The sequence below is a fragment of the Chlamydotis macqueenii genome, chromosome 3, assembly GCF_036417535.1.
Source record: "Chlamydotis macqueenii isolate bChlMac1 chromosome 3, bChlMac1.mat, whole genome shotgun sequence".
NCBI classification, from domain to species: Eukaryota; Metazoa; Chordata; class Aves; order Otidiformes; family Otididae; genus Chlamydotis; species Chlamydotis macqueenii.
The window spans coordinates 55,962,841-55,988,068 of record NC_141558.1 but is presented as its reverse complement, the minus strand read 5'-3'; the positions used below and the strand labels follow the sequence as shown (position 1 = coordinate 55,988,068).

Here is a 25,228-nt window from a genome sequence, read left to right as displayed (position 1 = left end):
GGAATCCCAGTAACTTGATGGCAGTGTTCCATGAAACACCTGTTGGTCAGAGAAGCCTTCATCAGTAGTTCACAACTAAATAGCCTCATAAAATGAAAAAAAAAAGTCTAAATACTTTTGATTCTTCCCCTCCAGCACACAAAAGTCTGTAAAGACAGAGAAATTGGTCCTTGCTTTTTTAACTGTCATCCTAACAGAAACAGCTAGCCTGAATTTTGAATTCAAAGTGACAATCTGAAAGTTACTGAATCAAGTAAACACCACACAATCTAGCCATATATAGAGATACACTCCTCACTCACTGTCTCAAAAGGCATCCAAATAGTAACCTCTCATACTTGACAGGTGTTTTTCCTTATAATATACAGAGAAGAATCAAAAGATCAGAAGTCTCAAACCCTGACACCTAAAGCACCCTAAAAAGCTCTAATGAGCAGTTACCAATTTTCTTGGAGTGTGAGCAGCAAGTCCTGTGTGAAGTGTTGCTCGGTGAGCCTTAAATTCAATACCACTCTAAAATAATAAATGCACAAATCCAATGTAATGCATTTAATTAACAGTGATAAACCACAGTGAGATTATTTACTGATACAGTTGTCACATTCCTGCTAGGCATGGATTAAAAAGTTGTTTTCCAGTCACAACTGTCAATTTATAACTCAACAACCTAAACATAATGCAAACCTGTAAGTCACAGGCTTCATGTAAATAAAACTCCCAGATCCTCTCATGATGGCTACAGTCCTTCCCAAGAGGACCCTCATCTGAGGCTGTCCATTCTGTTACACCATTAAAGTCACACATGCTGCAAAAAGAACTGTGCCTCACGTGCACAGAAAACCTCATTGCACCTCAAGCGAGCCAACATATGTGTTTAACAGATCAATCAGAATCTATGCTTTTCCTGATGAGCCTTCTTAGAAGGAGTTCCTCTGCAGGTTCGTACTCTTCCTCTGTCCCCTTTACTTTCATGGAATCATTAAGGTTGGAAAAGACCTCTAAGATCATCAAGTCCAGCCATCAATGCAACACCATGTCCACTAAACCACGTTGAGAAGTGCCACGTCTACATGTTCTTTGAACGCCTCCAGGGATGGTGACTCCACCACTTCCTTGGGCAGCCTGTTCTAGTGCCTGACCACTCTTTCAGTGAAGAAGTGTTTCCCAATACCCAACCTAAACTTCCCCTGCCACAACTGGAGACCACTTCTTCTTGTCCTATCACAAGTTATTTGGGAGAAGAGACCAACACTCACCTCCCTACAACCTCCTTTCAGGTAGCATGTCCACAATTTTGCCACAATTCCTCCCTAGCCTCTGGTTTCCCTTCTTTATCCACCTGGGTTACAGGCAAGATGTCCTGCACCTGACTGGAAGGCACTGAAACACTGGAAGTCTGACCAGCATGCCCCAAATGACCACCCAACTGACTACTGCCTGTTGCAACGGTTAAGCTGCTGAATTCCTTCCTTGGGTGGTACAAGTAATCTGTGACTTTCTCTTCCACGAGGGTGCCAAGTTTTATAAGATTTGGAGGACCCTATCCCTTTTCAGGTGTCACAGGAATGAAGATGCACATACACATTGTACAGACTTCATGAAGGCATAGGACCTTTATAGATTAGCTGTTACCCATGACTGCCAGCAGAATTGATCAGCCACAGAAGCCTTTAATACCATTGACCCGAAGGAAGTTCTGGAAAAAAATAACAGATTGAGAAAGACACAAAGATCTGCATTAAGAAGAGTACCAATTACTGCATTTCATCCCCAGTACTTAAACCCAGATGCCTGGATTAGAGTTGATCTGTCAAGACACAGCTGAAACCAACCAACTCCTCTCCACCACTCACTAAATTGCCTTGCTTGTCTCTTCACCTAAAGAAATCACACAAGAACACACAGAACCCGTTGCTATTTTAGGCATTAGAAAACAGTATTTTATTAAAAAAAACCCAAAACATAATCCATGTGGCATTATTACTTAAACTGACATTTCACCTAAAGGTAAGAAGCAGCAGCCTCAAAAAAAAAGACTGTCTTTTTCCATATTACTGAAAGTATTTTTTTTTTCATGCTTTTTCAAGAACAAAATAAAATCAACAAGAAAAGATAGCATACATTTTTCCCAAGCTGTTTTAATAAGCCTCGGGGAGAATCAGTAGGTGATTGCTAGGGACACTTCAGCTACTCTCTGTGATGCCTTAAAGTGTTAATTTACTCTGACACACAAGAACATACAGAATCTGTAGCATTATCTGAAGACGAGCATTATTAAATACTGTGGTATTCTTACATAGCCTCCCTCTCAAAAGTGGCTCTTTCTTCATTTGGGAAGACACGTTCTAGTTTTAACCTACAACCAGTCCTCACAGCGGGCTGGAAAGGACTGACAGCAGGCTCTCCTAAATACATACCCAAACCACCGTGAAACTCCGCACACGGTACCAGCTCAGCCAGGCATCACCTGGGACCGTTCTCCTGGCAGCCGTAACCAATCTAGACACACAGCAGAGGAAGACTTCACTACCAACACCGAGAGGCACCAGAAAACCAGCACGGAAGCCCCAGCACGCTGCCCACCCCACAGATAAGCCCAGCATGGCCACTACCTGACAGCGCTTCAGGCTCTCACCTGTCTGAGGGCCCCCCGCCTAACTAAGAATTATTAAATCCTCTCAGGCTGCCAGAAACAGCGGTTTAACGTGGGGCAGCACAGAGAGGCCGCAGCTCTCCCTCACCGGTTGCTGCTTCCCGGGATGCAGCGGGGTGGGAGGGAGGAGGGGGTCGCAGTCGGGCCGACCGCCTCGGCCGAACCCCCTTCACCTCTCGGCCGTGCTCGGGGCAGGGGGGACCGCGGCACTCACTGCGCCGCAGCCCCCGAACCCGCCGGCTCGGGGCGCCCCCACCCACGCCCACAGCCCGCCGAGGAGATGGGCACGGCCGCCCCCCCGCCGCCAAGCCCCGTCCGCTCCGCCCCAGCGGCCTCCCGCACCGCGGAGGCCAGGCCGAGCAGCAGGGTAGAGCGCCGACAGCTGGAAGACGCTTCCTCCCGCCCTACGCAAACGAGGGAAGCGGGAGGAGGCAGACGTCTTGGTCTGGGGCGGAAGTCACCTGACACCGGCCTCCTTGCTTCTTCCCGGGAGTGGGAAGGTGTTGCCCTTAACCAAGATGGCTGAAGAGTAGCGGTGGGTGGTGGGAGGAGCTGCCTTGTTCCTCTGTGCCCGGGCGGGCATTTCCCCATCGCCGCCTGCTCAGAGGTGCATGTAGTTGCTGAGATTTCCGTAGTTTCCTATTTAAAGAAGCCCTTACTGTTCCCACTCCTAGCTGGCCCTTTATTTTACTGCGCTATTCCTATGTGCCCCTTCTGTCAGGCAGCTGCCAGTTTGCCCCTTTTCTGTCTTTATGTGTGTGTGGCTTGCCTGGCTTGTACCACCTCAGTGTCTGACTGTAAGTGATTGCTTGGTAATAAAAAAATAACTCAGGAAAATGCAGGTGGATGACTGGCACAATGCTTCCCTCTTCGCTGGCTGCTCAAGGGAGGCTGCTGGCCAAGCCCTGCCCTGGTCTTGGCAAGGAGACATGTGGTGGTGGGGTGGCCCAAGGCCCACAGGGAGGTTAGGAGGAGCCCTCAGCCAGGACCACCTGCCACAGGACCTCTGCGCTCCAGACCTGGGGCCCAGCCCCCAGCACAGGGCCAGCAAGCTGCTCCGGTGTGGGAGAGCTTGGAGGCTGGGGAAGGACCTGGTCTTCTTCCAGTTTGTGTTTTACCGAGCAATGGACAGACAGACCTGGCGTTGTCACCTGACTGCATCCTGCCATGTAATGGAGCTAATATTCACCTGTCTAGGCTGCATTAAAAATTAAACATTTGTGTCACAACCTCTGTACTGAGAAATAAGATGTACAATCTAGCCATCAGGAAAACTGTCCATGCCACTGTTTTTCTGAATTTGAACACTTTCATATAGCAGAAAATGGCACCTGTATATAGCAATCAGGAGTTTCAGTCCTTAAGCTTTATTTGGAAATGAGGATGCACCTTGTTTTGTTTTTGCCAAGCACAGCTGGTGGATGTGTCTGTGGTGATGGTGAAGCGAGGAGAGTGATTGGACTGGGTGACCTCTGCGCTTCTATGAATTTTTCAGGATCAAGAATCCTGCTATCACATTCACATCTTTATTTAAATAAAATACATATTCCCTGGGGCCTGGAAGAAATATTTAACTACCTAATGTGTGTTTTTCTGCTTAAGTAAATTCAGGAAAATGCTAGCACATGAAAGCAGAGGCTCCCAACGAATGCCTGTCTTGTGTGACTGTGTGAAGCACTCAAGTGTCAAAAAGGGAACACAGTAGACTCAAGCCACTTACATCTATTAGAAACAGTGAGCTAGCAAGAAGAAAGAAAATTGCACTGATAGCAGGTAGATGATACATGTAATGAAAGAATCTATACGTAATGCAATGTTGGGATGTTGAGTGAGATTAGAAAAAACCCCAAACTGATGTGTTTTCATACCAATGCAAAGGACTAGAAATAATCGCAGTAAGATACAAACCTGGATCTCAAAGAAAGAAAATGGTGGAATAGCAATAGTAAAATCTTAAATTATGACACAGAATAACATCATGACACAAAAAAATCTTACTATATTCAAGAAAGTCAGGAATAAAAGCACTGCGTACTGGTGAGATACTACTGTATACTGAAGTGGTGGCAGACTTGAAAGGAAGAGAAAAAGAACTGAGTAGGTTCAAACTCTCCTTGTAGGAAAAAAGAAAAACAGACTGTTCTATGATGTTGAGTATCTGCTAAAAACTTTGACTCTCATTTGATATCTTGAGTATGCAATATTGTTAGAAAGATAAATTCTATGAAGTGGTTAGTCATGATGGCTGGATTTCCTTTCCCAGTATAGGCTGGAGAGCAAAATTATATTAATAACAGTGGGACACAGTTGTTCCTAGTGAAAGTTAATAGACTTCTTCATCAAAGAGTCTCTGATCTGAGAAAATCTGTATATTTTATTAAACAAGCTTTTGAAAAGTAGTTAGGATACTGTAAGAAAAGCTGGATATAATAACTATGAAATTATTCAGTTGAAGTAAAATACAGTAAAAACCAGAAAAGTATTCAAGACCTTGTCTTCAAAAGCGTACATTTTGAGAAATGTAGGAAACTATTCAGAGATGAGAATAAAAACCTGCAAGTCATCTGTTAATCACATTTCTGACAAAAAAAAAGTCTGGAAACTTTTTTGAGAGGGTAAAGAACTACAATATTGTACTAGAAAATTAGAAAAAATTGTACTAAAAAAAATTAGGTAATTGTGAAAAGTGGAATGATAGAAAGTCTTTGCATGACTGAAAACCGCAGTCACGTACTAAAAAAAAAAGCTGAGAGATACCCTGGGAAGTGTCTCTGCATAAAATGAGAAATTTCTCTGTGAGTCTCAGGGTGGGATGGGTGCGGATGAGGCACGCAGACGAGTGGCCGCTCCTGCAGTAATGCTTGTCCCAGCTCCTCCAGCAACAGATGATTCCTGTAATTTCATGGCACGAGGGAAAAATATGAAATGCAAAGTCATGTATTGAGGGATCAACTGCCAAACTCTCTTATAAACTTAGGACTCATTTGTAGAAAGTGAAGGACCTAGATACACTGGACAAACACAGGATGGCTGGGGGTTGCTGACACGATATGGGCCAAGGAAAAGACACAGGCTAGCAGATAAAGTGTTTCTGAGCCTTAAAGAGAAGCTAAGGCTGGTTATAGATGGGAGTATTCTCAAGGGAATGAGCTCAATTAAAAGACAAATCTGATCAGCTGTGTTCAAAATCAGGTGTACTAAGCAGTTGTAATAGAATTTTTTTTTTTAATTTGTTTAAAGACAATAAACCAACCATCTGTGCTTTTTGCCTGTTCTTTCATTGCTGAGGAGATTTTGTCCATTTTAATTATGTGAAAATAAATCTAAATCTATTTTCTTTCTAGGTCTCTTTCTTTTAAGGCAGAAGATAAGCAAAGAAAACACACTTTTTTTTTTTTTGCAATTAAAAATCTAATGTTGGATGAAGACACTGGAGTACAGTTTCGTATCTGAAATAACCCTCGAAACCATAGGCCAAAGTGAACCTCCTTAAACTAAAGAGGTGTAACATACAGACGTTTTCAAACTAAAATCGTTCTGGCTAAAATGTAAGCGCGGTTTTAACGTGTGCCTCTAGGTGGTGCTAACGTTATTCCGGTGGTCAAAATCGCAGTTTTAAGACACATTTCAAATACCAGTGAAAACATTTTGCGCACAGCTTTTGAGTAGAAGGAGGCCCATCTATTCAGCAGACCACATATCGATGGTTTGCCACTAGGAAGAATTCACACACTTAATTTCAGCTAAATGAATCACCCATAAATCTGTGTTCAAATAACATTTAAAGGTCTTGTTCGAACCCACAGAAGCTAATCATTTGAGAAACTGAGTTGAAAACCCGTCTTTAAGCAAACATTGAACCAGAGAGTTGTGGCGTGTTGGATGTTAGTTTGCTCACTATTTGGAGCACCATCTTACACAAGTACTAATCCAATCACTGAGCTTATGTTTTTAACATGTTACAGCTTGCAATTTTCATTTTACCTATAAGTAGCGCATCGTAATTCTCATGTTGTAGAATCTGTAGCACTAGAGTTGCAGCTCTGTCTGCCAGCAGTTCTCAAGGCCTTTGAGAAAGCAAGCCCTTGTCAGTCTTTAACTGAGTATTTTGGTGAGAAAGCAAAGCAAAACTTTCTACTGTAAGATGTTTGTGCACAGTTTGCAGAAAATTGAAGGAGCTGGCATTATTTTATGCCTACTGTAAACCAAAATGTGTTCTTTGATATTAAGTAAAATATGATTATTAATACAGCCATGTTTCCTTTGGACTGTAGTGTAAAATTTCTGCATAGTTCAGGATACTTTTTCTTCCTCCTGCCTCATTCACACATACTTCACTTGGCAGCCTAGGTTGCTTGGCATTCTGATGCTTACTGATAGCTTTTGGATGCCAAAAAGTGGGAACTGACTTCTGAGTCATTATTGCTGACTGATAATTTTCTTTTTCAGCATTGCAATTTCCAGCTGAGTCTGGCAAAGTCCAGAGACAGGTTGTCCTGTAGCTCACCTCAGTGCTATATTAAATTAAAAGGAAATCTCTTTGAAGCAATGGCTCATTTGTGAGATAATAGGTGGTCTGCACAGCCTGGTGAGAGAGAAGGTGGCTGAGTGGTAAGGATGGGCCTTAAACTCACCGCTTCCCTTCCTGGCATGCATTTCGGTGCGGTGCTGTGCTACATCTGTTTTGAGTGAGAGTGTGCACCAAATGACCTCATGGATTCTCCTGGGACTTGGGAGTACAGTAACGTCAGAGGAAATCTTGATTTCACTGCGGTCAATATAGTAAAACTCCACAAATTTCTCCCAATTTAATCAGAAATAAGGGGTAGCCAGCTCTGCTGACCTACAAATTGCATGTGGAAGCCTTTGTGTGAAGGCTGAAACCCACAGTCAGATACTAAAGAGAGCTGAGGGATACTCTGGGAACGTGTCTCTGAGCAAAATGAGAAATTTCTCTGTGAGTCCTAGGATGAGGTGGGTGCAGATGAAACATGCAGGCATGTGTACGGTCAGCAGCAATGGGCACTCCTGCAGTAATATTTGTCCCAGGTCCTCCAAAAACAGATGATTCCTGTCCTTTTTTGAATACTATACATACAATAAAGGAAAATTATTATAACCAGAACAACAAATATTTCATTTTGCTCTAGTAGGGCTTTGTTACTTGAATGTGACTCTTTCTTTGCTTTTCTTGACTCTTTTGTTTTCTGAAGTACATTGTCCTTGGCCATCCAATCTGAAATCCACCAAACATTTGTCATCCCTTAGGAATCTCTTTTGGATTAGGTGTTGTGTACTGTTGGAACAACAATAGGACTTGAGGACAGACAGTGCCTTGCAGGGTTGATCCTTTAATTTGTAAGGGAGCACAGACATGTGCAATCAGCATGGGTCTTAGTGTGGTGAGCTAACCACATAGGTAATACAAATTACTCACTGCTTATGGGTAATTAACCTGCTAATTATTCACAAAACATTTTGCTCTGTGGCGGTTTCATAAGTTGACAGGAATCACTCAAGCTGAAAGAAACCTTTAAAAATTCTTTTTGCCATTGCCTCACTTCATGTCAAATCACATCATATCTCCGAACAACGTTTTTGTATATACAATGAGGTAATAGTGAAAAAAGAAACTCCTTCCTTCCGTGTGAATGCCAACTGTCATTTCAAGTAACCAGAGATACCGATCTTTGTGAGGAATAAAAGACTACATAGAGTGTGCCTTTGAAGACCCTGTACCTGTTCCTGTTCGAGCTTTAGAATTCAGATAAGTTTTAGATGAGATCTAAGTTTTAGATAACTTCTGAAACTTGGATTCTGATTTTGCAGTTTTATGCCTCAAAATTTCTTTTTTTTTTTTTTTTTAAAAAAGAGAGTTTCTTAGTGCTTGTGGTTTTTTTCTAGTCATTTTTTGCACATAATGTTCTACAAAGAGTAGCTGGTGTGCCTTGTATCAGTGCACTCTTGGTACACATGGGTGCAAAAAATGATGGACAATACCTGAGTCTACAGTAATGATCAAGAAAAGTATAGAGCTGCACCAAGTATTGTGAGCTACACTATGTTCCTGGATCCTGGGATCCTTGAGGCTGTTTGGGCACTTGGGTCCTGTTTTCTTAGGACTTTAGACTATGGTGAAGACAGCAACTTACTGTGGCACTGGCCTTGCTGGGACTTCTTTTTTCTCCTTCACCCCTAGAAGACGTAGGTTTCCCTCCATCATTCTCCTCTCTGCTGGGACATAAAGACTCACAACAAGGCTCCTCCTTTTTTTTAAATGATAAACAACACCCTAACCCAGCAGACCTTTTCCCTTACTTTACTAGAGTTACCACCTTTTCTCTTTCCACTGTTCCAATATGTAGCACTTTCTCTAATCCTGTTCTACCATTTTAGTAGAAAGGATGAGAAGCATTGACAGCCGGCAAAAGGAATGAGAGAATACAGACCATCTCCAATCAACAGGACCATTCTTCCTCAAGATGTGTGGCTTACAGCTATGCCATACCTGAGGGACTTTTAGTGATGGGAAATTCATCGTCTCCCCTGGCAACATAACTCAGTGTTTCACTATGTTATGATTTTTTTCCTTCTCCTTAATGTCTTTCCTGAATCTTCCTTATTATTTAAACTCTTTGCTTCTTGTTAAATACACTGACAACATCCATAAACTCATGGTTGTACTCACTACAAAGATCCTGCTCGTAAAGTTATTTCTCTAATTGAGTGCTACAGTTGAGTATGAATCCTCTCCTCTCTTCTCTTTTCCTCTTGTGATTAAGTTACTTAATGAAATGGTGTATTTTAAAATTTTTTAAATGTTTTTTAAAATTTTTTTTTTAATGCGGATATGCTTAGCGATAAAGCCAAAACTCATAAAATTAATCTCTGATATGCTTATCCCTTTTCAGGGAATAAATTGATACATAATGAAAGAAAAATGTCTTGGGAGACTTTAGGCTGGCATTCTCCAGAGAATCTCAGGAAACTGGAACCTCCTGAAACTCAATATGGGCTGTTTTGAAACCCCAACACTTAGGCTTATGAAATAGATAGCATAATTATCTCAAATATGTCACTGCCTGAGAAATAGCTGTACTTTGAAAAACACCATTCTTTCCCTTAAATGACAGACTTTTAATATCTTTGAAGATTTCTAGACACTGAAGTGGAACATGCACTCTAACCAAGCCATAGGGATAACACAAAAGCTTGTTTGCAAAATGGTGAGTGGAGGACAGGGCAAAGCCTTTTAAAATTTCTTACTTCATACTAGACCATTTGTCCATCATTTGTCTGTTGCCTTTGAAAATGGCAATTGTTTTGATGTACAGGAGTAGAGACACTCATTTTGTTATGCACTTGGGCAATTGTGAGATGCAGTGAATTGCCAGCCACAGGGAGAAAAAACCAGCTTTCAGGACTGTGTGCTCATTACATTTTCTCTGTCCGTGTCAAAAGTACTAAAATTTGCTAAAGTATCCTGAATTTGTTGGAGATGTGTGCTTGCCTTGAGCTGTTTTGGTATATCAGGCAAGTAATGGGGATCATGTTAAATGTGGTTTTGTTACAGTCATGCTGATTGAGTGGCAATGCATTTTATAAAAACATGCTAATCAATATAATTGATATTTTATTGTTTAAATTGCTTTCCTTTATCTTAGATTTTGAATTGCTATTCAATTAGTGATTGGGATGAAAATTTCAGAATTATCACCCCTATGCTTTCTACTTCATCAAAAGGATTTCCGTATATGAAATGGAACTAAATTTTAACCCTCATTTTGATCCTGTCATTCTTTTTTTTTTTTTTTTTTGTTTATTTGCTTTTATGCTGTAGTGTGCTCTCTGAATTACGCATTCAGGTGAGGTAAGGATTTTGGATTGCTGTTTCATGGATAAACAGGGAAAGGGCTAATAAGATTACTTATCTTTACCTTTTCCTGCTGGTTTTCAGCATTAAGTATGTAGAGATTCGTAGCAGAAATGTTAAGATTGACATAAATGAGAGTGTCTAGATATTAAAGTACCAGAAACATGCATTAAAAAACAAACAAGAAGAAGGGATAAAAGAATTGCATGGGTTAATGGCACTCAGATTAACAGCTAGTAAAGAATAAAGCATATTTACTTCCACCTTCTCGAGACATCCTGACCAGGAAGATGAAGGACAGGCTAAGATAAAAGAAAGGCCACATGCAGAAATGTAGTCCAAAGAATAATGAGGAAATCAGCAGTGTTCCCTAACGACTTAGAGAGGTCTTACAGGATGGAAAAGGGAAAATATCACCAATCCTGTCAAGCCCTAATGGGTACGAAACGCACATCAGAAAAACAGCACATGGTTGCCAATCTAAGAAGACAGGTGACATGATGAATAACCAGTGTCCCTTGTGCTCCTTGTCACTGAAGTGACCCTGGCCAGACTACTTGGACATGAGCATATGGGTGTGAGAGAATCCATCTGAGTGAAATCAGGGGTTTTTTTCTGTTACTGTTGTGTATTATACAGTTTCACACTGAGCTTTGTGCAACCAGAATATTGCAGAAACCCCACCTAGTTTGTGGCTGTGCTCAGATCCGTAGATATGCAAGAGATATAAGTGACGGACAGAAACTAGTATGCACAGTTATTTGTACATGATTTTTTCCATCATATGATGTGACCATTGTAAACACTGTTGTGAACATTTCAGCTGCTTTCTGAGTTAAACACAAGTTATCTCAGAATATCACACTGCCTATGGGATCATGTAGAGAGTGGAAGTGCAGAATACAAGTTAGACTGGGATGATCTAGAAGATCCTGAGTCTTTTTACTGTGCATTTGGTAGGGGTTTGCATGCATAATCCATTCAGTTTCTCTTCATTTCCTTGCTTGTATTCTTTGCTTGTATTTATGCTACATAGGATGCATAAAAGATATTGTAAACTTCACCATTTAATATGTCAGAAACTGAAGACGGAAGCTCAACAGCAGTTTATTTACTTCATAAGTAAGTCTACCGAAGATTCCTCAAAGAATCAAAGTGCCAAGCCAGTTGATAGCTTACAGGTGTATACCCAGTGCAGTCCTTTCTAGAGATACTTTGCAGTGTACTGCTGAAGGACAGTGAAAGTTTCCAGAAAATAAAGGCGATTATTGTATTAACAAAGTCCTGCTTAAGCAAATCAAGGTCATAGAAAATTTATTTTTTTATATAGACTACTTTGAGAACTTCTTTGAAAAAGTTGTTGCCAGTAGCGGTTTGCGTTTCCCAGGTGTAGTGGGCTTTATTTTCTTGAATTGCCAGAAGATGAGAAAAAAGCCACAGTGATGGTCTCACCGTTCTTTCATTTACACACTGTCTGACACAGAGTAAACAGGCAAGATGGGAAAGCTGAAAACAAATTTCTGCAGAAAAACAATGGTTTGTTTTCATTTCTATATTGTCTTCCCTCCTTCAAGACAAAGATGAAAATAAAATACACCAATTGGGAATACTTTGGATTATTTCTTGCTAGGTGGATGGCCAGTTACTGTGGATGAATTTGTCCATTTTCAGAGATGGAAAACATTTTGCCTTTTACTGAGGCTGAAATATGGTCCTCATTTGATCTTCTTGAAAGCGTTTGACAATGAGGCTTAGAACACAATACAGAGAAAAAATACCAAGCATAATCATGTTACCGTGCAGTTGTTGGCTTCTCTGTTGAATGAATAACAGCTAAAATTTCCCTTTCTTTTGTTTTGAGAAATTCTATTACCTTCAGAGGAGGAATGCTATTTTCATGATTTATGACCTCTGTAGTGTGCAATGGTGACTCTTATCAGAGTTTCTGACACCTATGTGTCAGAATTTCAGTCTGTATTTCTTGCATGAGGACCATTCCTTGTGATGGAATGAAAATATTGGATGACCCGGGGGTTAATAGTTGTACAATGAGGGGAAATTCCACTCATGTAACTGTAGATATTTACAGTACATGCATCTACACCTGGCTTAATTACTCTCCCCATATGGGGAATGGAGGCAAGTAAACACTTCTAGAGTGCAAGTCATCTGATTTATTTCAAACATAAGACTTTTGGATGAAAAGAGTCATTCCCAAGTGAATGGAGCATATGGAGAAGGCACACTGCCTGGTATTAACTTAGCCTTGAGATCTGTTGCCCACAGCATAATCTATATGCCAGTCATCTTCTCTCACATAGGAGAGACTGTTGTCAAAGGCACCTAGTGAAGTTTTAGATGCGCTACGGTATCTCTGGAAGCATGGCCTGTTTGGAACAAGTCCTACAGGGTGCTGTCCTGGACAGGCAGCTGAGGCCAAGTGGGATACGTTAGGGCGTCTAAAATAACATTAGAGAATAAACGAATCCTTTCCTGTTTATTTCAGTTAATTCTGCTTTTGAAAGATTTACTATGTCTACCCCCAGTTTCTCTTCTAATTTTGTCCATCTTCCCTAGCCAAGGGTGTTTTCTAGCTCTCATTGTTCTTGTTTCTGTGCTCTACACTTGTCTGGTTGTTCTGCATCTTCCTTGAATTATGGTTGAGAAGTGTACTTTATACCAAAGCTCTTGTTGATGTTGGACAGAACAGAAGGATCCCTTTATGAATCTTGCAATCTGTAATCCTAATTAGAAGTCTAGTGTGTTCTTTGCCTTTTTTTTTTTATTTATTTATTATGGCAACAGTATGATGTTGTTAACTCATATTTCACTTGTAATTCTTTATAACCTTCCAGTCAGTCTCAACAGAACCGCGACTTAGCCAGCAGCTTCCAATTTCTGTTTCCAAGAAATTATTTTTTTGCATTTTCATACTTGAATAACATTTTACTTTTCCTGAAAAAGATAATTTTAAAAATTGTTATTTTGTCCTCTAACATGGTTGCAATTCCTTCCAACTTTGTGTTGCCAGTATTTGTATTAAATGTACTCTCTATTGTATCATTCAGGTGGTTAGTATAAATACTGAATGTATTGCAGCCAGGGAAGACCCTTATAGAACTTTAGTTGCAGCATCTTTCCAGTCTCTCAGTGCCAAGCTAGAAAATACTCTGTAGGTATGGTTATCTACCAATGCTCTTCCATCCTATGGACATTTCATCTAGAATATGTTTGGTAGGAAAAAGCAGGAAACAGAGGCTATGCTAAAGTCAGTTATTACATTACCCTAGAGGGAAATGAAAATGGTTTGAAACAGCGTGTTCTTGACAATCTCCCACTCTCCTCTTTTTCTTCTGGGTACATAATTATTATCAAATTATTATCAAGTTTTGTTTGATTTTTGAAACAGAACTGAAGTAAAGTCAGCTCAACCGTTTTTCTTTTTTTTTGAAGATAGGAACATCGTTTCAAGGCTATCTGCCCCTGCCTTTTCTTTCTCTTTTTTTTATTCTAGGGATTGCAAGCTTTGCCTTTTCTCATCTTATTTACTGAATCTTTTTGATCTATGATGTCTTTGATATTATGGGCACTTCACTGGGAGTCATTCTTGACCAGTATTGCTAACCTTGACATTTTCTGCTTACAATTTTGAATAAGTAATATTACCTTTAGGTTCTTTTGTTTTCTGACCTTTAATTTCATTCTATTACCTATTTGTAAGCTTTTGGGTAAGGAGACTCCATTTCTAGGTGTGTAGTGTTCAGTGCTCAAAGCAGAGACTTTAATGAATCCTGGTTGCTCGAAGTCCTCTCCATTTGCTTTTGTAGAAGGTGGAAACTCTTCTTCTTCAGTCTTTGCACAGGCAGATGCAAATAAGAAGGTAAAGATGAGGTGTTTAGATCTTCAACTGGGCTTTCTGAAAGATTAACAGAGAAATTTGTTTTACCTCAGACATTCATCTTTTGTAGGGTTGTATATGTGTGGGGTTGGCCTCGGCACATGGCCAAGTACCCACACAGCTGCTCGCTCACTGCCCTGGCAGCAGGATGGGGGAGAAAATAGAAAGAACAAAAGAGTGAAAGGATTGTGGATCAAAATGAAGACAGGGAATAGTTTACCAATTAATTAAATATTTGAGTACTGATTTGAATATTGGGAAACACATTAAAAAAAAAGACAGACGTTTAAAACAGTGTTGTCCCTCTTTCCCAGGCTCAGCTTCACTCCTTCGCTCCAGACTCCTCTTATTGCTGCAGGACGCGCTCAGTCCCTCCAGTAAGGCAGCAGGCAGCGCAGGAGGCAGCTGTGGCCAGGATATGGCAGTTTCTCTCTGCTGCTCTTTCCTCCTTCTGCTGCACATAGGTGGGGGTCTCCCACAGGCTGCAGTCCCTTTGGGAGTATCTGCTGTGCCATGGGGCACCTCCTTCTCTCCTGACCGTGGTGCTTTGTCTGCTGTTTCCCCCAATACCCTGTTCATCTGCCAGTTTCCTCATGTTCCCTCCTCCTGCTCCACCATTTTCTGCCCTTCCTCACAGAGGCGCTGCTGTCTTGGCTACGGGGCTGAGCCGTGCCCTGCGGTGGGTGTGCTGGAGCCAGCTGGAACTGGCTGTGTCAGATACGGGGCAGCCCCAGCCTCTCCACAAGGAGGCCGCCCTGCAGCCCCCCGCTACCAAAACCTTGCCGTGTACAGCGTGGGTACACCCTGTACACATTGTGTTAGATACTGAGGGGCCTGATGCAAGTGTGTACAGCTCAGTGAGATAAAGGCTGTCCTGTCCTGGAAGCTGTTTTCTGGTTAACAGACCCCTTGGAGATTGCAACATCAATTTCATGCCATTGTACCTCTTTGGGTTGTTCTGAAAAACCCTGCGTGGGGTTTCTGTGAGATCAGAGACTTGTGTTTCCTCTCAGTTTTGAAGTGTCATGGTTCTCTTCAGGGATGACACCTGTGACCTGTACTGGTGTAACTGGGAGCAGAGGTAACTCCATAGCCAAAAAGTTAGGATCACTTTGCTCAGGTAGAAGAAGGATGAGAGGGGATGTTTGTGTTCCCTATGAAGTAAATAGGCTGGTAAATATTAAGAAGGGGAAAAATGTGTAAGATAAATGCCAAAGTCTGTGGAGGAGCACAGACAGACTCATCCTGGAATGAAGAAGGCGGCCTCCCACCGTCAGAGCCTGATGCTCTGGAATAACCTGCTAGGACAAGTAACACAGACCAAAACCCACGCTGCTTCAGATGATTGCATTTCTGAAAAGAATAATGTGGCAGGGTGTGAAAGCAGATGTTTATACCCCAGGCTTCCTTTCCCAGCTTTGTCTTTTATTGGCTTAAAAAGACTAGGAGTTGGAGGAGCATCCCACAGCTCTTTTTGCACAAAATGGAGTTTTCACATTCATTAAATATAAATGACTGTCTAGATAACGCCTTTCTAATGCAAGTTTCTTTTGTTTCGAATTTTCAGTCCTGTCATCATGATCTTTCAGATTTTTGTAATGAGCAGCTGTTGCATTTTTGCATAGAACTTGTTTCTGTGCAGAAAGTTCCTGATCATGCAAGCTGCTGACCTCTGCTTGGTTTCAGTAGTGAATACCTGAATGAGATTTCATGTAGTGCTTACTAGAAGGAGCTTTTAGTTGCTTGGTACACTGGCCATCACATTTCCTGAGTGATTGATGTATCTATCGCCAGTCCTTTAAGGCACACTGGGCTAAACCTGGACATTGTAAATAATGGGGACTGCTTTTCTGCTCATGTTGAGAGGACAATTTCTGGTGGAGATTTAAATCTGTTAGAAACAAGAACAAAATGAATGTAGCAATGTCTTTGAAAGGCTGTAGGTCATACATGAAGTTTGCATTTTGTTTGCTGTTGTTGGAGCTGAAAGAGTGGGAAGAACCTAAAAGTCCTGCAGATCAGCTGTTAGTGTCTCAGACCCATGAAAGTTGAATTATGCCATCCATTTGCCAGATGCCTAGTATAGCTAAACTGAGGAAATGGCCAGCTATATTGCTATATTGTAACAATTTCTTAAAATGGCCAGCTATATTGCTATATTGTAATAATTTCTTGCACTACGGGTTGTACAAGCTGGAGAATTGCATTTGAATTTATCCCAAGTTCAACTTACATCTGGTTAGGGGCAAGAGCAATGAGAGCATAAAGGCTCATAAATTAGGTTTGATGTATCCCAGAACCTTAGACCAACAGCCTCTAGTTTCCTAGGTGAATCTCTGTTAAGTTTTGTTTCAGTGTGCAGACTGCACTCAGTGGAGACTCTCAAAATAGAAACAGTGTATGGATATTGAAATTGTTCTGGTCACACTTTTATGATGCATAGCTCTGCTTGTAAGCACTGGTTATAATTTACTTCATTTTACAGTTGCATGGCCTTTTCATAGCCCGTTTCTTTAGCTGCCTAGCTTCTTCCAAGCCAAAGAGGTTGCATTTCAGTGGTGAATATTTTCCCATTTTAAAAAAAAAAAAAACCCAAACATTTTTGGATCATTCATGCTGAGAAACATTATAAATATAAAAGCACTTTCATGACAGCTAACTGGCTGTGATGAGCAGCTAAACAAAAACATTTGAATACAAAATATTCTCAGTGACATAATTTCCTTTCAGTATTTTTTGGAAAGATTTTATGAGGACAAAACTAATTTTTGTGGTCAATTATATGCTTTTATTTTAAGTCTAACTGGATACAGAATTATGCAACAGAAGTCCTTCTGTCTGATTCTTCCCAGACCTTGGCAGGAATTGGCTTACTGGTTACAAATTTTCAGTGGGGCAAAAAATCTAGTGAAGTGAAAACAAAATGCTGCCCCTATCTACTGAGTACAATGGATTATCAATAGATAAAATAAAGCAAGCCCCTTTCCGGGAAAAAATATGGAAAACGTACTTTGAGTGTGAATGACATTTCTTTGCTTATGTCTCCTCACCAATTTCAGTGGAGTTCAGCAGACCTGAATGTGCAATAGCGTGACTCATGATGTGTCACACTTTCATAAATGAAAATGTTGTAATATATGGATTTCCTCCAATGGTGCCTACTGTCTCCCCAGTCTTGCTTCTTTTCCTGACTCTTCTAATTATCCAGTACAGATTCATTTTCATCCTTCCCAAGGTAACAATAACCCATAATAAATTACATCCCTCAGAATAATGTGGATTCACAACTTTTTTATAGTTGTCCTGGACCTTTCTCAGGGCTGTTGTAATCTTTTCTCCCAGAGTAACCTCCACATAACATTTAAATTATAATTAAGAAAAATCAACACAGCTTCTTCTCCCCCTCATCTTGATGTTTTGGTCTTTCCAGCATCCTTCCCCAGATCTTCATCCACTCTTTCCAAAGGGTTTCCAGCCATTTGATTTTGGTTTCTGTACTCCTCTGAATGACGATCACTCTTACCCTGATTTATGGTTACCACTGTTGATGAAGATGACTTTTATCCCCTGAGTTTCACTGCTGTGAGCAGAGACATTACACTCCATTTTACATTCCTCAGCCGTGGGTAGATGTGCCTGGTGGGGTGAATAGAACTTGGTTTACTTTCGTTCTACCCAACCTACCCAATACAGGGTTCAAAGCTGAAGAAGCAGAGTGGAGAATCAACCTGCTCGTGTCCTTCCCACACGAAGTGAAAAAGGCCCAAACAAAACTTGTGTGATAGAAGCAGCTCTGAAGAAAGCAGATACACTGTGACTTTGTCTCTTTTTCTGAGCTTTGCTATTTAGATCATTGCTATTTTAAGAGCCATATAGAATGAAAATCATATTTAGGACCATGTTTTTAAGTTTTTTTTTTCAAGACGAGTTATGTTTGAGAGTAAAGATGTTAAAAATAATGATGATCATGATAATGAACTAAGAAACAGTGTAGCTTCATTTTCAGAGAAATAAAATTAAGATCTTAGACTTCTGTAGCACATTGCTGGATCTTTATTGCAAAGTCCACAACCCAACTCAAACTCCACACCCAGTGAATCTGGTCACTGGACAGAAGAGTTTCACTGGGAGAGGGACAGCATCTCCTTGACTTTAGCTTACTCCGGTGGGCTGCTGGGGTGGGTTTCACTGATTGTGATGACCGGATTCTAGGACAAGGGCCATAAATAGCCACAGGAAGAAAATGTTAATGCTTGATGAAATTAAAACTTTACACAATGGGTCATTGAAAAGGCTGAAATATACAGCTACTTTTATTTTGGTTTTACTTGTAAAACTAAAGTTGACAACCCAGACTCTCAGGACACTGAGCCGCTATGCAGCAGCAGCAGGAGCAGCCATGTTTTAAAGAACGTTAGGGAAAGCATTTAGGCAGAGATTTCTTCCTATGCTCAGTCTTGTTCCCTGTCACCTTCTGTCCCTTCTTATATAAGGATTGTCTAATCTTCATCCTGAAGTGTTCGTGCTTTTGTTAAGGTTTTATGCTGACAGATCTCAAGAGTTATTGGATAACTCGGCAAGACATATGTACAGTTAATTAGAAATGAATGTGATATTACATCAAAAGGCTTCAACTGTTAAGTTTTAAATGGTTATAATTAACTTGCTCTTTGATTCTGAGCTGGATTGACTAAAGAGACAATGAAGGTCAGTTTCCGTTCACTTGAAAAAATAAAAAAATAGAATAGCCATTAATTTAAAAAACCCCTAAACCTTCAATTGTGAAGCTATTCTGTTAAGCCGTGCTGCCTTGATGTGAAGGCAAGGCAATGAAAATCCTTTTAATAGGCACTCCTGTTATCCTTTATTATAAAAATACAGAGTCTGATTCACTTGATATGGGAAAGGAAAAGGAGAGTCTGGTTAATATTATTTAGTCAGCTTTGTGCAGATTTAGATTTGATTTTAAGAATCCCAAGCTAAGGAAGACTGTTGATTTTTATGCATTGCCTTTTCAGGTGAAAATCCATAATGAACTTTCAGGATTTGCAAATATAGCTAGTGACAGTAGTTTTAATTTAAAAAAAAATTACAGATATTCAGTATTTAAAAACATTACTATTTTATATCTAAATAAACATATAAACTAGTTTTTAAATATGTATGTAAAATTGGAGCCCCTCCACACTCAAAAGCCCTCTTCACCAGACCCTATATGCATAAAATTCGTTTATTTCCACTAGAGAAAATAGGATGTTGGGCCTTTTGCATTTTTCTACCCATCTCCTTTGGATGTATTTATTCCCAGAGAAGCAGCTACCTGGATTTGAGGTTTGCTTACTGCTTTGTTTAATCCTGAGGGGACGCCATTAGCTCCTTTGACATAACATGAAAAGGGCAAATGCAATGCATAATCACATCATTAGGACAAATACAAACACAATTATCACTCAACAGTGTGGCAGAAGGAAAATACAATGTAAACACTAAAATCCTGACTGAATGCAGTCTATGATTGGCTTTGGATCTGGCAGAAGAAGCTTGGCTGTGCAACCTTCTTAGTTACTCCTCCTCTCTGAGTAATGCGATTGCCAGAGCATCTCTGTGGGTGGCAGCAACACTGAAATCAGTAGCACAGACCAATTGCCCATGACAGAAATATTTTTTAGACTGTGTCCTTTAAAACAACACTGATAAAAGTTTGTTCATGCTGCAACAAAAATATCTGTACTCCTGCCATTGTTTTCAAAGGTAAAAATGAAGAAAATGGAGCCTATAACTTCTGGTCTATCCTCAACCCCACATCCCAGAGTGCAGATTATCCTGTATATAGTGCTTATCGTCAAGAAGGATCATGAGATACTGGAAAATTCCAGTACCAACCTTGTGCTGGATTTTCATGAGCAGATTTCCCAGGGCTTGAGGGAGGGACTCACAAGAAATGAATGACTGCAGCCCCAACACCTTCCTTCCCGGGAGAGGAAACATCCAAGTCTGGATTTTTTTTTGTCACAGGTTTTGGTGGTGTAGGAAGATGACTCTGGAATACAGGAGTTTATAAAAAAACATGCTGGTATAACATTAAAATCTATAAGCACTTCTGGCAGTAGCCTGTTAATTACTAAAGTGAAGATACTGCTAAAAAAACTGTTAAAGGACATGGAGTGACACTGTACAACACTGTAGGATAGGAAACCCACAGTACCACTGTGAATGAAACAAAGTTTTAAGAAAACAGAATACCATAATTATTCAAACTTGAATCTTGCCAGGGCACTAGAGTTGACATCTTTGCAGGGGGATATTTTATGACCACAAACAAAAATTGTTTCAGTCCTGTGCCTCATCCACTAGGCAGCACCGGGCCCTAGCTTGAAAAGCATGTTCTTAGTTCCTCTATTTAGTATGTGAGGAAAAAGTGTTGCTGATGATTTCACTAATGTTTCTTTTGATGATCCCATTTCAGTTTTGAGATCTGACAGGAAATAAATCTGAGCTAATACAACCACAGATTTTTATAACTTATTTGCATATAATTTTATCGTGTTTTAAAATTGAGCTCATTGCACCTGCATTACAGTTAAAATTTGGCTGTTTTGTAGATACAGCCTGAGATCTGTATCTAGATCCTTATTTAAATATACACTTTATATCTCAGAAGTAATCAGTGGGAAAACTTGAGCATTCAGTACTATTAATGCTGAACTTGTGAGATTTCTGTATTCAGTTCTGAATCTGAATGAGAGCTTGGCAAACTTGTCCAAGTCTGACAACAAACACAGCTGAAGCTGGAAAGAGCTCGATATCAGAGCATTCCCTTTATTCTCACAGGGGAGTGCCTTATGAGTTCTGGTGAGACTGAGGGCTCCCTGACAGTGGACTTTCTGTTGTGGACCTTGAGCAAAGTTTTGATTTTCAACTGTTTACCACCAGATTCACTTCAATTCTTACGAGGCAACCGTCATAAATCCAGAACTGCAAAGTTCGTCTACAAGGGAGGCAGAAAGCTTGCAATAACACCTGAGAGACTATCATCCTGAGCAATAGAGAGTGTTAATAGGCAAATAGACTTCCTCTAGGAATATATGAGGTTTTTCCTTTTTACTTGCTCCAGAGAAGTTTCTCTCTAAGAAAGTGCTTCACAGTACTTGGCAGGTGAGAATGACCCTTAGGAAATCTATCTTCCAATTGTGCTAGCCTGCACATATTTAACTTTACATGTTTTCCCTGGAGGACCAGAGCTGGAAGGGGAAGGATTTAGGCAGTGTGTTTGCATGCTTAACAGAGGAATACATCGGAATATTTGCAAGAGTTTCTAAATCAGCTTCATCCTATTATACTTTTTCTTCTTTTGCTCTGGAAGTCTCTTCTCACCTGGAAGCTGGGGCTTTCAAAAGGTTGACAAATAAAATTTTGTGATGCCAGTATTTTGTTTAACAGGCAAAAGGAGCTATAAAGCTGAGGATTAACTAACTTAAAATCTTCATTTAAAAAATGGTAATTAGTTGAGGATTTTAACTTTGCACAGCATTTCTCCTCCTTTTTGTACGTAGATGGAAGTTTGTACAGCATCCTTTTGAATTCTTCTGTCATGCTTTTTGTGTGTATGTTGTGTATGTATGTGTGTTTATTCATTAATTTTAAAATGTATATAGTTGTGAATATTGTAAATTGTAATAAACTGTTCATATTTTAGCTAAGCTTAAACCCTTTCACTTTTTTTTTTGTTAGCTAAGTACATTTTAAAATATTTTATTTCAAAATTTATTGTTCCAACACACTTAACTATAAAATCTGAGGTAGCTGACTGACATATAGTGGATTATAGAGTGTATACTATGTAGTCATCTGGTGGTCTCAGAGATCTACATGTTTTAGAATAAAAATATGAAAGACATTGTTTGTAACCTGTACCCATGCTACAAAAACTAATTTGGATTGTAAACTGTGCTGCAGTTTAAAAATCAAATTAATTCTTTAGCATCTGTGCTTCTTGTGCACCTTTTTGTATTCCTTACTGCGTATTTACTGGACAGTAATTGTAAAGTCTATGCTTTTTTCCTGTCCTCATTCATGTATATAGCACACTATATAGAAAAGACTTTTTATAGTTATTTTGTAGAATGAAGAGGTTGACTATAAAGCTCATTACACACAGCTTACTTTCTAAAATAAAGTACAGAACAAGGGAACAAGGGAAGAGCTAAACTTAAGATCAAACTCTCTTTAGGTTTAAGTTTATTTCTAAATTATATAAACCGAACAGAGATAAGCCTTGTGTGATCTGAAAGGAGCTTTTGCATATCTTTTTGTATCACTTTAATTAAATGCAAACCTTAAATAAAAGCATATAACTTTCCATCTAGACAACTCTTGGCTGAGTATTTTGTTGGCCTAATATGCTAGCAGATATTTAACTACTTTTCTCATTGTTATCCTTAATTTGTAGCATATTGTGTAAATGCAATTTATACTTATATATCATATAAATAGCTTTTGTGGTCTAGCACGGCAAAGCAATATGCATGCTAAAATAGCTTATCCACGTGTGGCTAATTGCAAGAGAGTGCAACACAGATACGGCGTTGTGTGCTCTTTTAATTAAAGATAGGAATTCAATGCACAAGTAAAAGAGAGTAAAGACATACATTCAACATTGATTTTATATATTTTGTATTCTTTTTTGTATCCTCTTAATATTCTCTAGTTACCATAATCTGTTAAAGTAAAGGTAATTTATTTAAGCAAGTTGTTAATCCTATAAAAAAGCTGTGGAAACAATTTTTACAGGTCTTCTTTGCAAGCAAGGACTTGCTTTGAAAAAAGTGATGTGGGACTGAATCTGAGCGCGTTCTTGTAATACTGCAATTATATATCTGCATTCCACTCTGGAACTCCATAATTTCAGGTTGGAAATGATAATACAGTGTTTTCTGTGATTGTTTCAATAAATACATTTTACTTGCTCAGTTTTGTTATGTAGAATTCATGTTCTCTGAATAGGACTTTACCTTTTCATAGTGTTTTTAACTCTTCTGCCAAGCCAAGGACAGAAATCTGCAAAAACCCTGATGATAAAGAAGACTCTTTACCTTGGAGATTGCCAAATATAGCACAATTTATTTTTTCCTGCAGACTAGATTAATCTGCTTAATATATACAGAATTGCAGACGCAGACAGAATTATGAAAATAATTGATATCAATTATCATGCTAGCATTACAGCAGAAAGATTAAAGGGCAAGTGGACAGAATGTCCTGGCTGCCGTTACTACATTCCTCTTAACGGTTTCATATTTTCTAATAACCTGGAATAAGAGGGAAAAAAAGGAAGAAAATCCTCCAGCATATTGTGAAATATTTGTGATGATAGTTTCCCGTGCAGCGAAGCTTTGTAGCTGTGCATAGTTCATGATCTTTAGCAAATTTGAACTGTAAGATAATGTAATGCTTAATAGTTGATTTAGTTTTCATTAGATTAAAAACGTGGTGAGAGAGATTGGTACCGCAAATTTGGTCACTAAGAAAATTTATTAAACATCCCCCCCCCGCAAAAAAAAAAAAAAAAAAAAAAGAGAGAAAAACAGCAATCATTTTTTCTTAGTTGAAAAATGTTTGGACAGCAAATGGTCTCTATGGTGGAGAGAGAGTCCTCTTGTGGGAGTTTTGGCAGTCTGTAGTATGTGTCATTTCTCTCAGCAGAGCCAACTTTGGATGCACTCTTAGCTGAAATGTCCATTCTGGAGTCATAGAGCATCTTTCTGTTCTGGGAAGCTCTCCAGAACAGGAAAAGGGATGACATGCATTCACCCAGTCCCAGCTGCAGTCCTAGACCTCCATGCATATCACTGCTTCCTCCTCTTGGCCTCCCTCATCCTCTCTCCTCACAGGGGAGACCTGCAGAGAGCATGATCTCTTTTAGGTGTGCAGCTGGTGGAGAAAATTCAGATCTTTACAATATTAAACCTAAATATCTCATGATATGGAAGGTCTAATGCACATACTGCCTGCAGAACAATGCAGAAAACCTTCTCCTTTGCTATCATCACCTTTGACTAAGCTGATGATTTTTCAATATTTAATTAGGTGTATGGAGCTGTTAGCTGCCTATTAGTGTTCATTTCAATGAAAAAGATTTCAAACTCTTCAAGATACATATGGTCTCCAAATCCATTGCCAGAACTGTGGTTGTTATCAGTCAGTACCAGAATCATAGAATCAAAGAACAGTTTGGATTGGAAGGGACCTTTAAAGGCCATCTAGTCCAATCCCTCTTCAAGGAGCAGGAACATCTCTGACTAGATCAGGTTGCTCAGAGCCCCATCCAACCTGGCCTTGAATGTTTCCAAGGATGGGACATCTACCACCTCCCTGGGCAACCTGTTCCAGTGTTTCACCACCCTCAGTGTAAAAAAATGTTTTCCTTATATCCAGTCTGAATCTGCCTCCCTCTATTATAAAAATATTACTCTTGTCCTATCACAACAGGCCCTACTGAAGAGTTTCTCCCTGTCTTTCCTGTAGGCTCCCTTTAGGTACGGGTAGGCCGCCATAAGGTCTCTTTGGAGTCTCTTCTCCAGGCTGAACAGCCTCAACTCTCTCAGCCTGTTCTCACAGGAGAAGTGCTCCAGCCCTCTGATCATCAAAGATGGAGAACTTGAGGACATTTTACCAAGGCAGAAAGCACAAGCCTCTTGAGTAGTGGCCCAAAATGACACATGGTTGGTGACACATGCAAAATGAGCACAAAGACAGTCTGAGAACAAAAACCATCAACAAAAGGAACAAAAAGCTATACCCTACC

General features: G+C 39.9%; 1 protein-coding gene across 2 annotated transcripts in view; it reads right to left on the bottom strand.

Annotated features, from left to right (window-relative positions):
• LOC147601250 (uncharacterized) overlaps nucleotides 1-2,832 on the bottom strand; it is a 25,719-nt gene extending 22,887 nt beyond the window's left edge. Inside the window, exon 1 of one of the 2 annotated variants that reach the window (XR_015258126.1) lies at nucleotides 2,742-2,832. The gene's annotated coding sequence lies outside the window, so the exon portion shown is untranslated. Of the gene's footprint in view, nucleotides 1-2,635 lie in introns of both variants that reach the window. The other variant, XR_015258125.1, reaches the window with a different exon arrangement.
• Nucleotides 2,833-25,228: the final 22,396 nt, after the last annotated feature.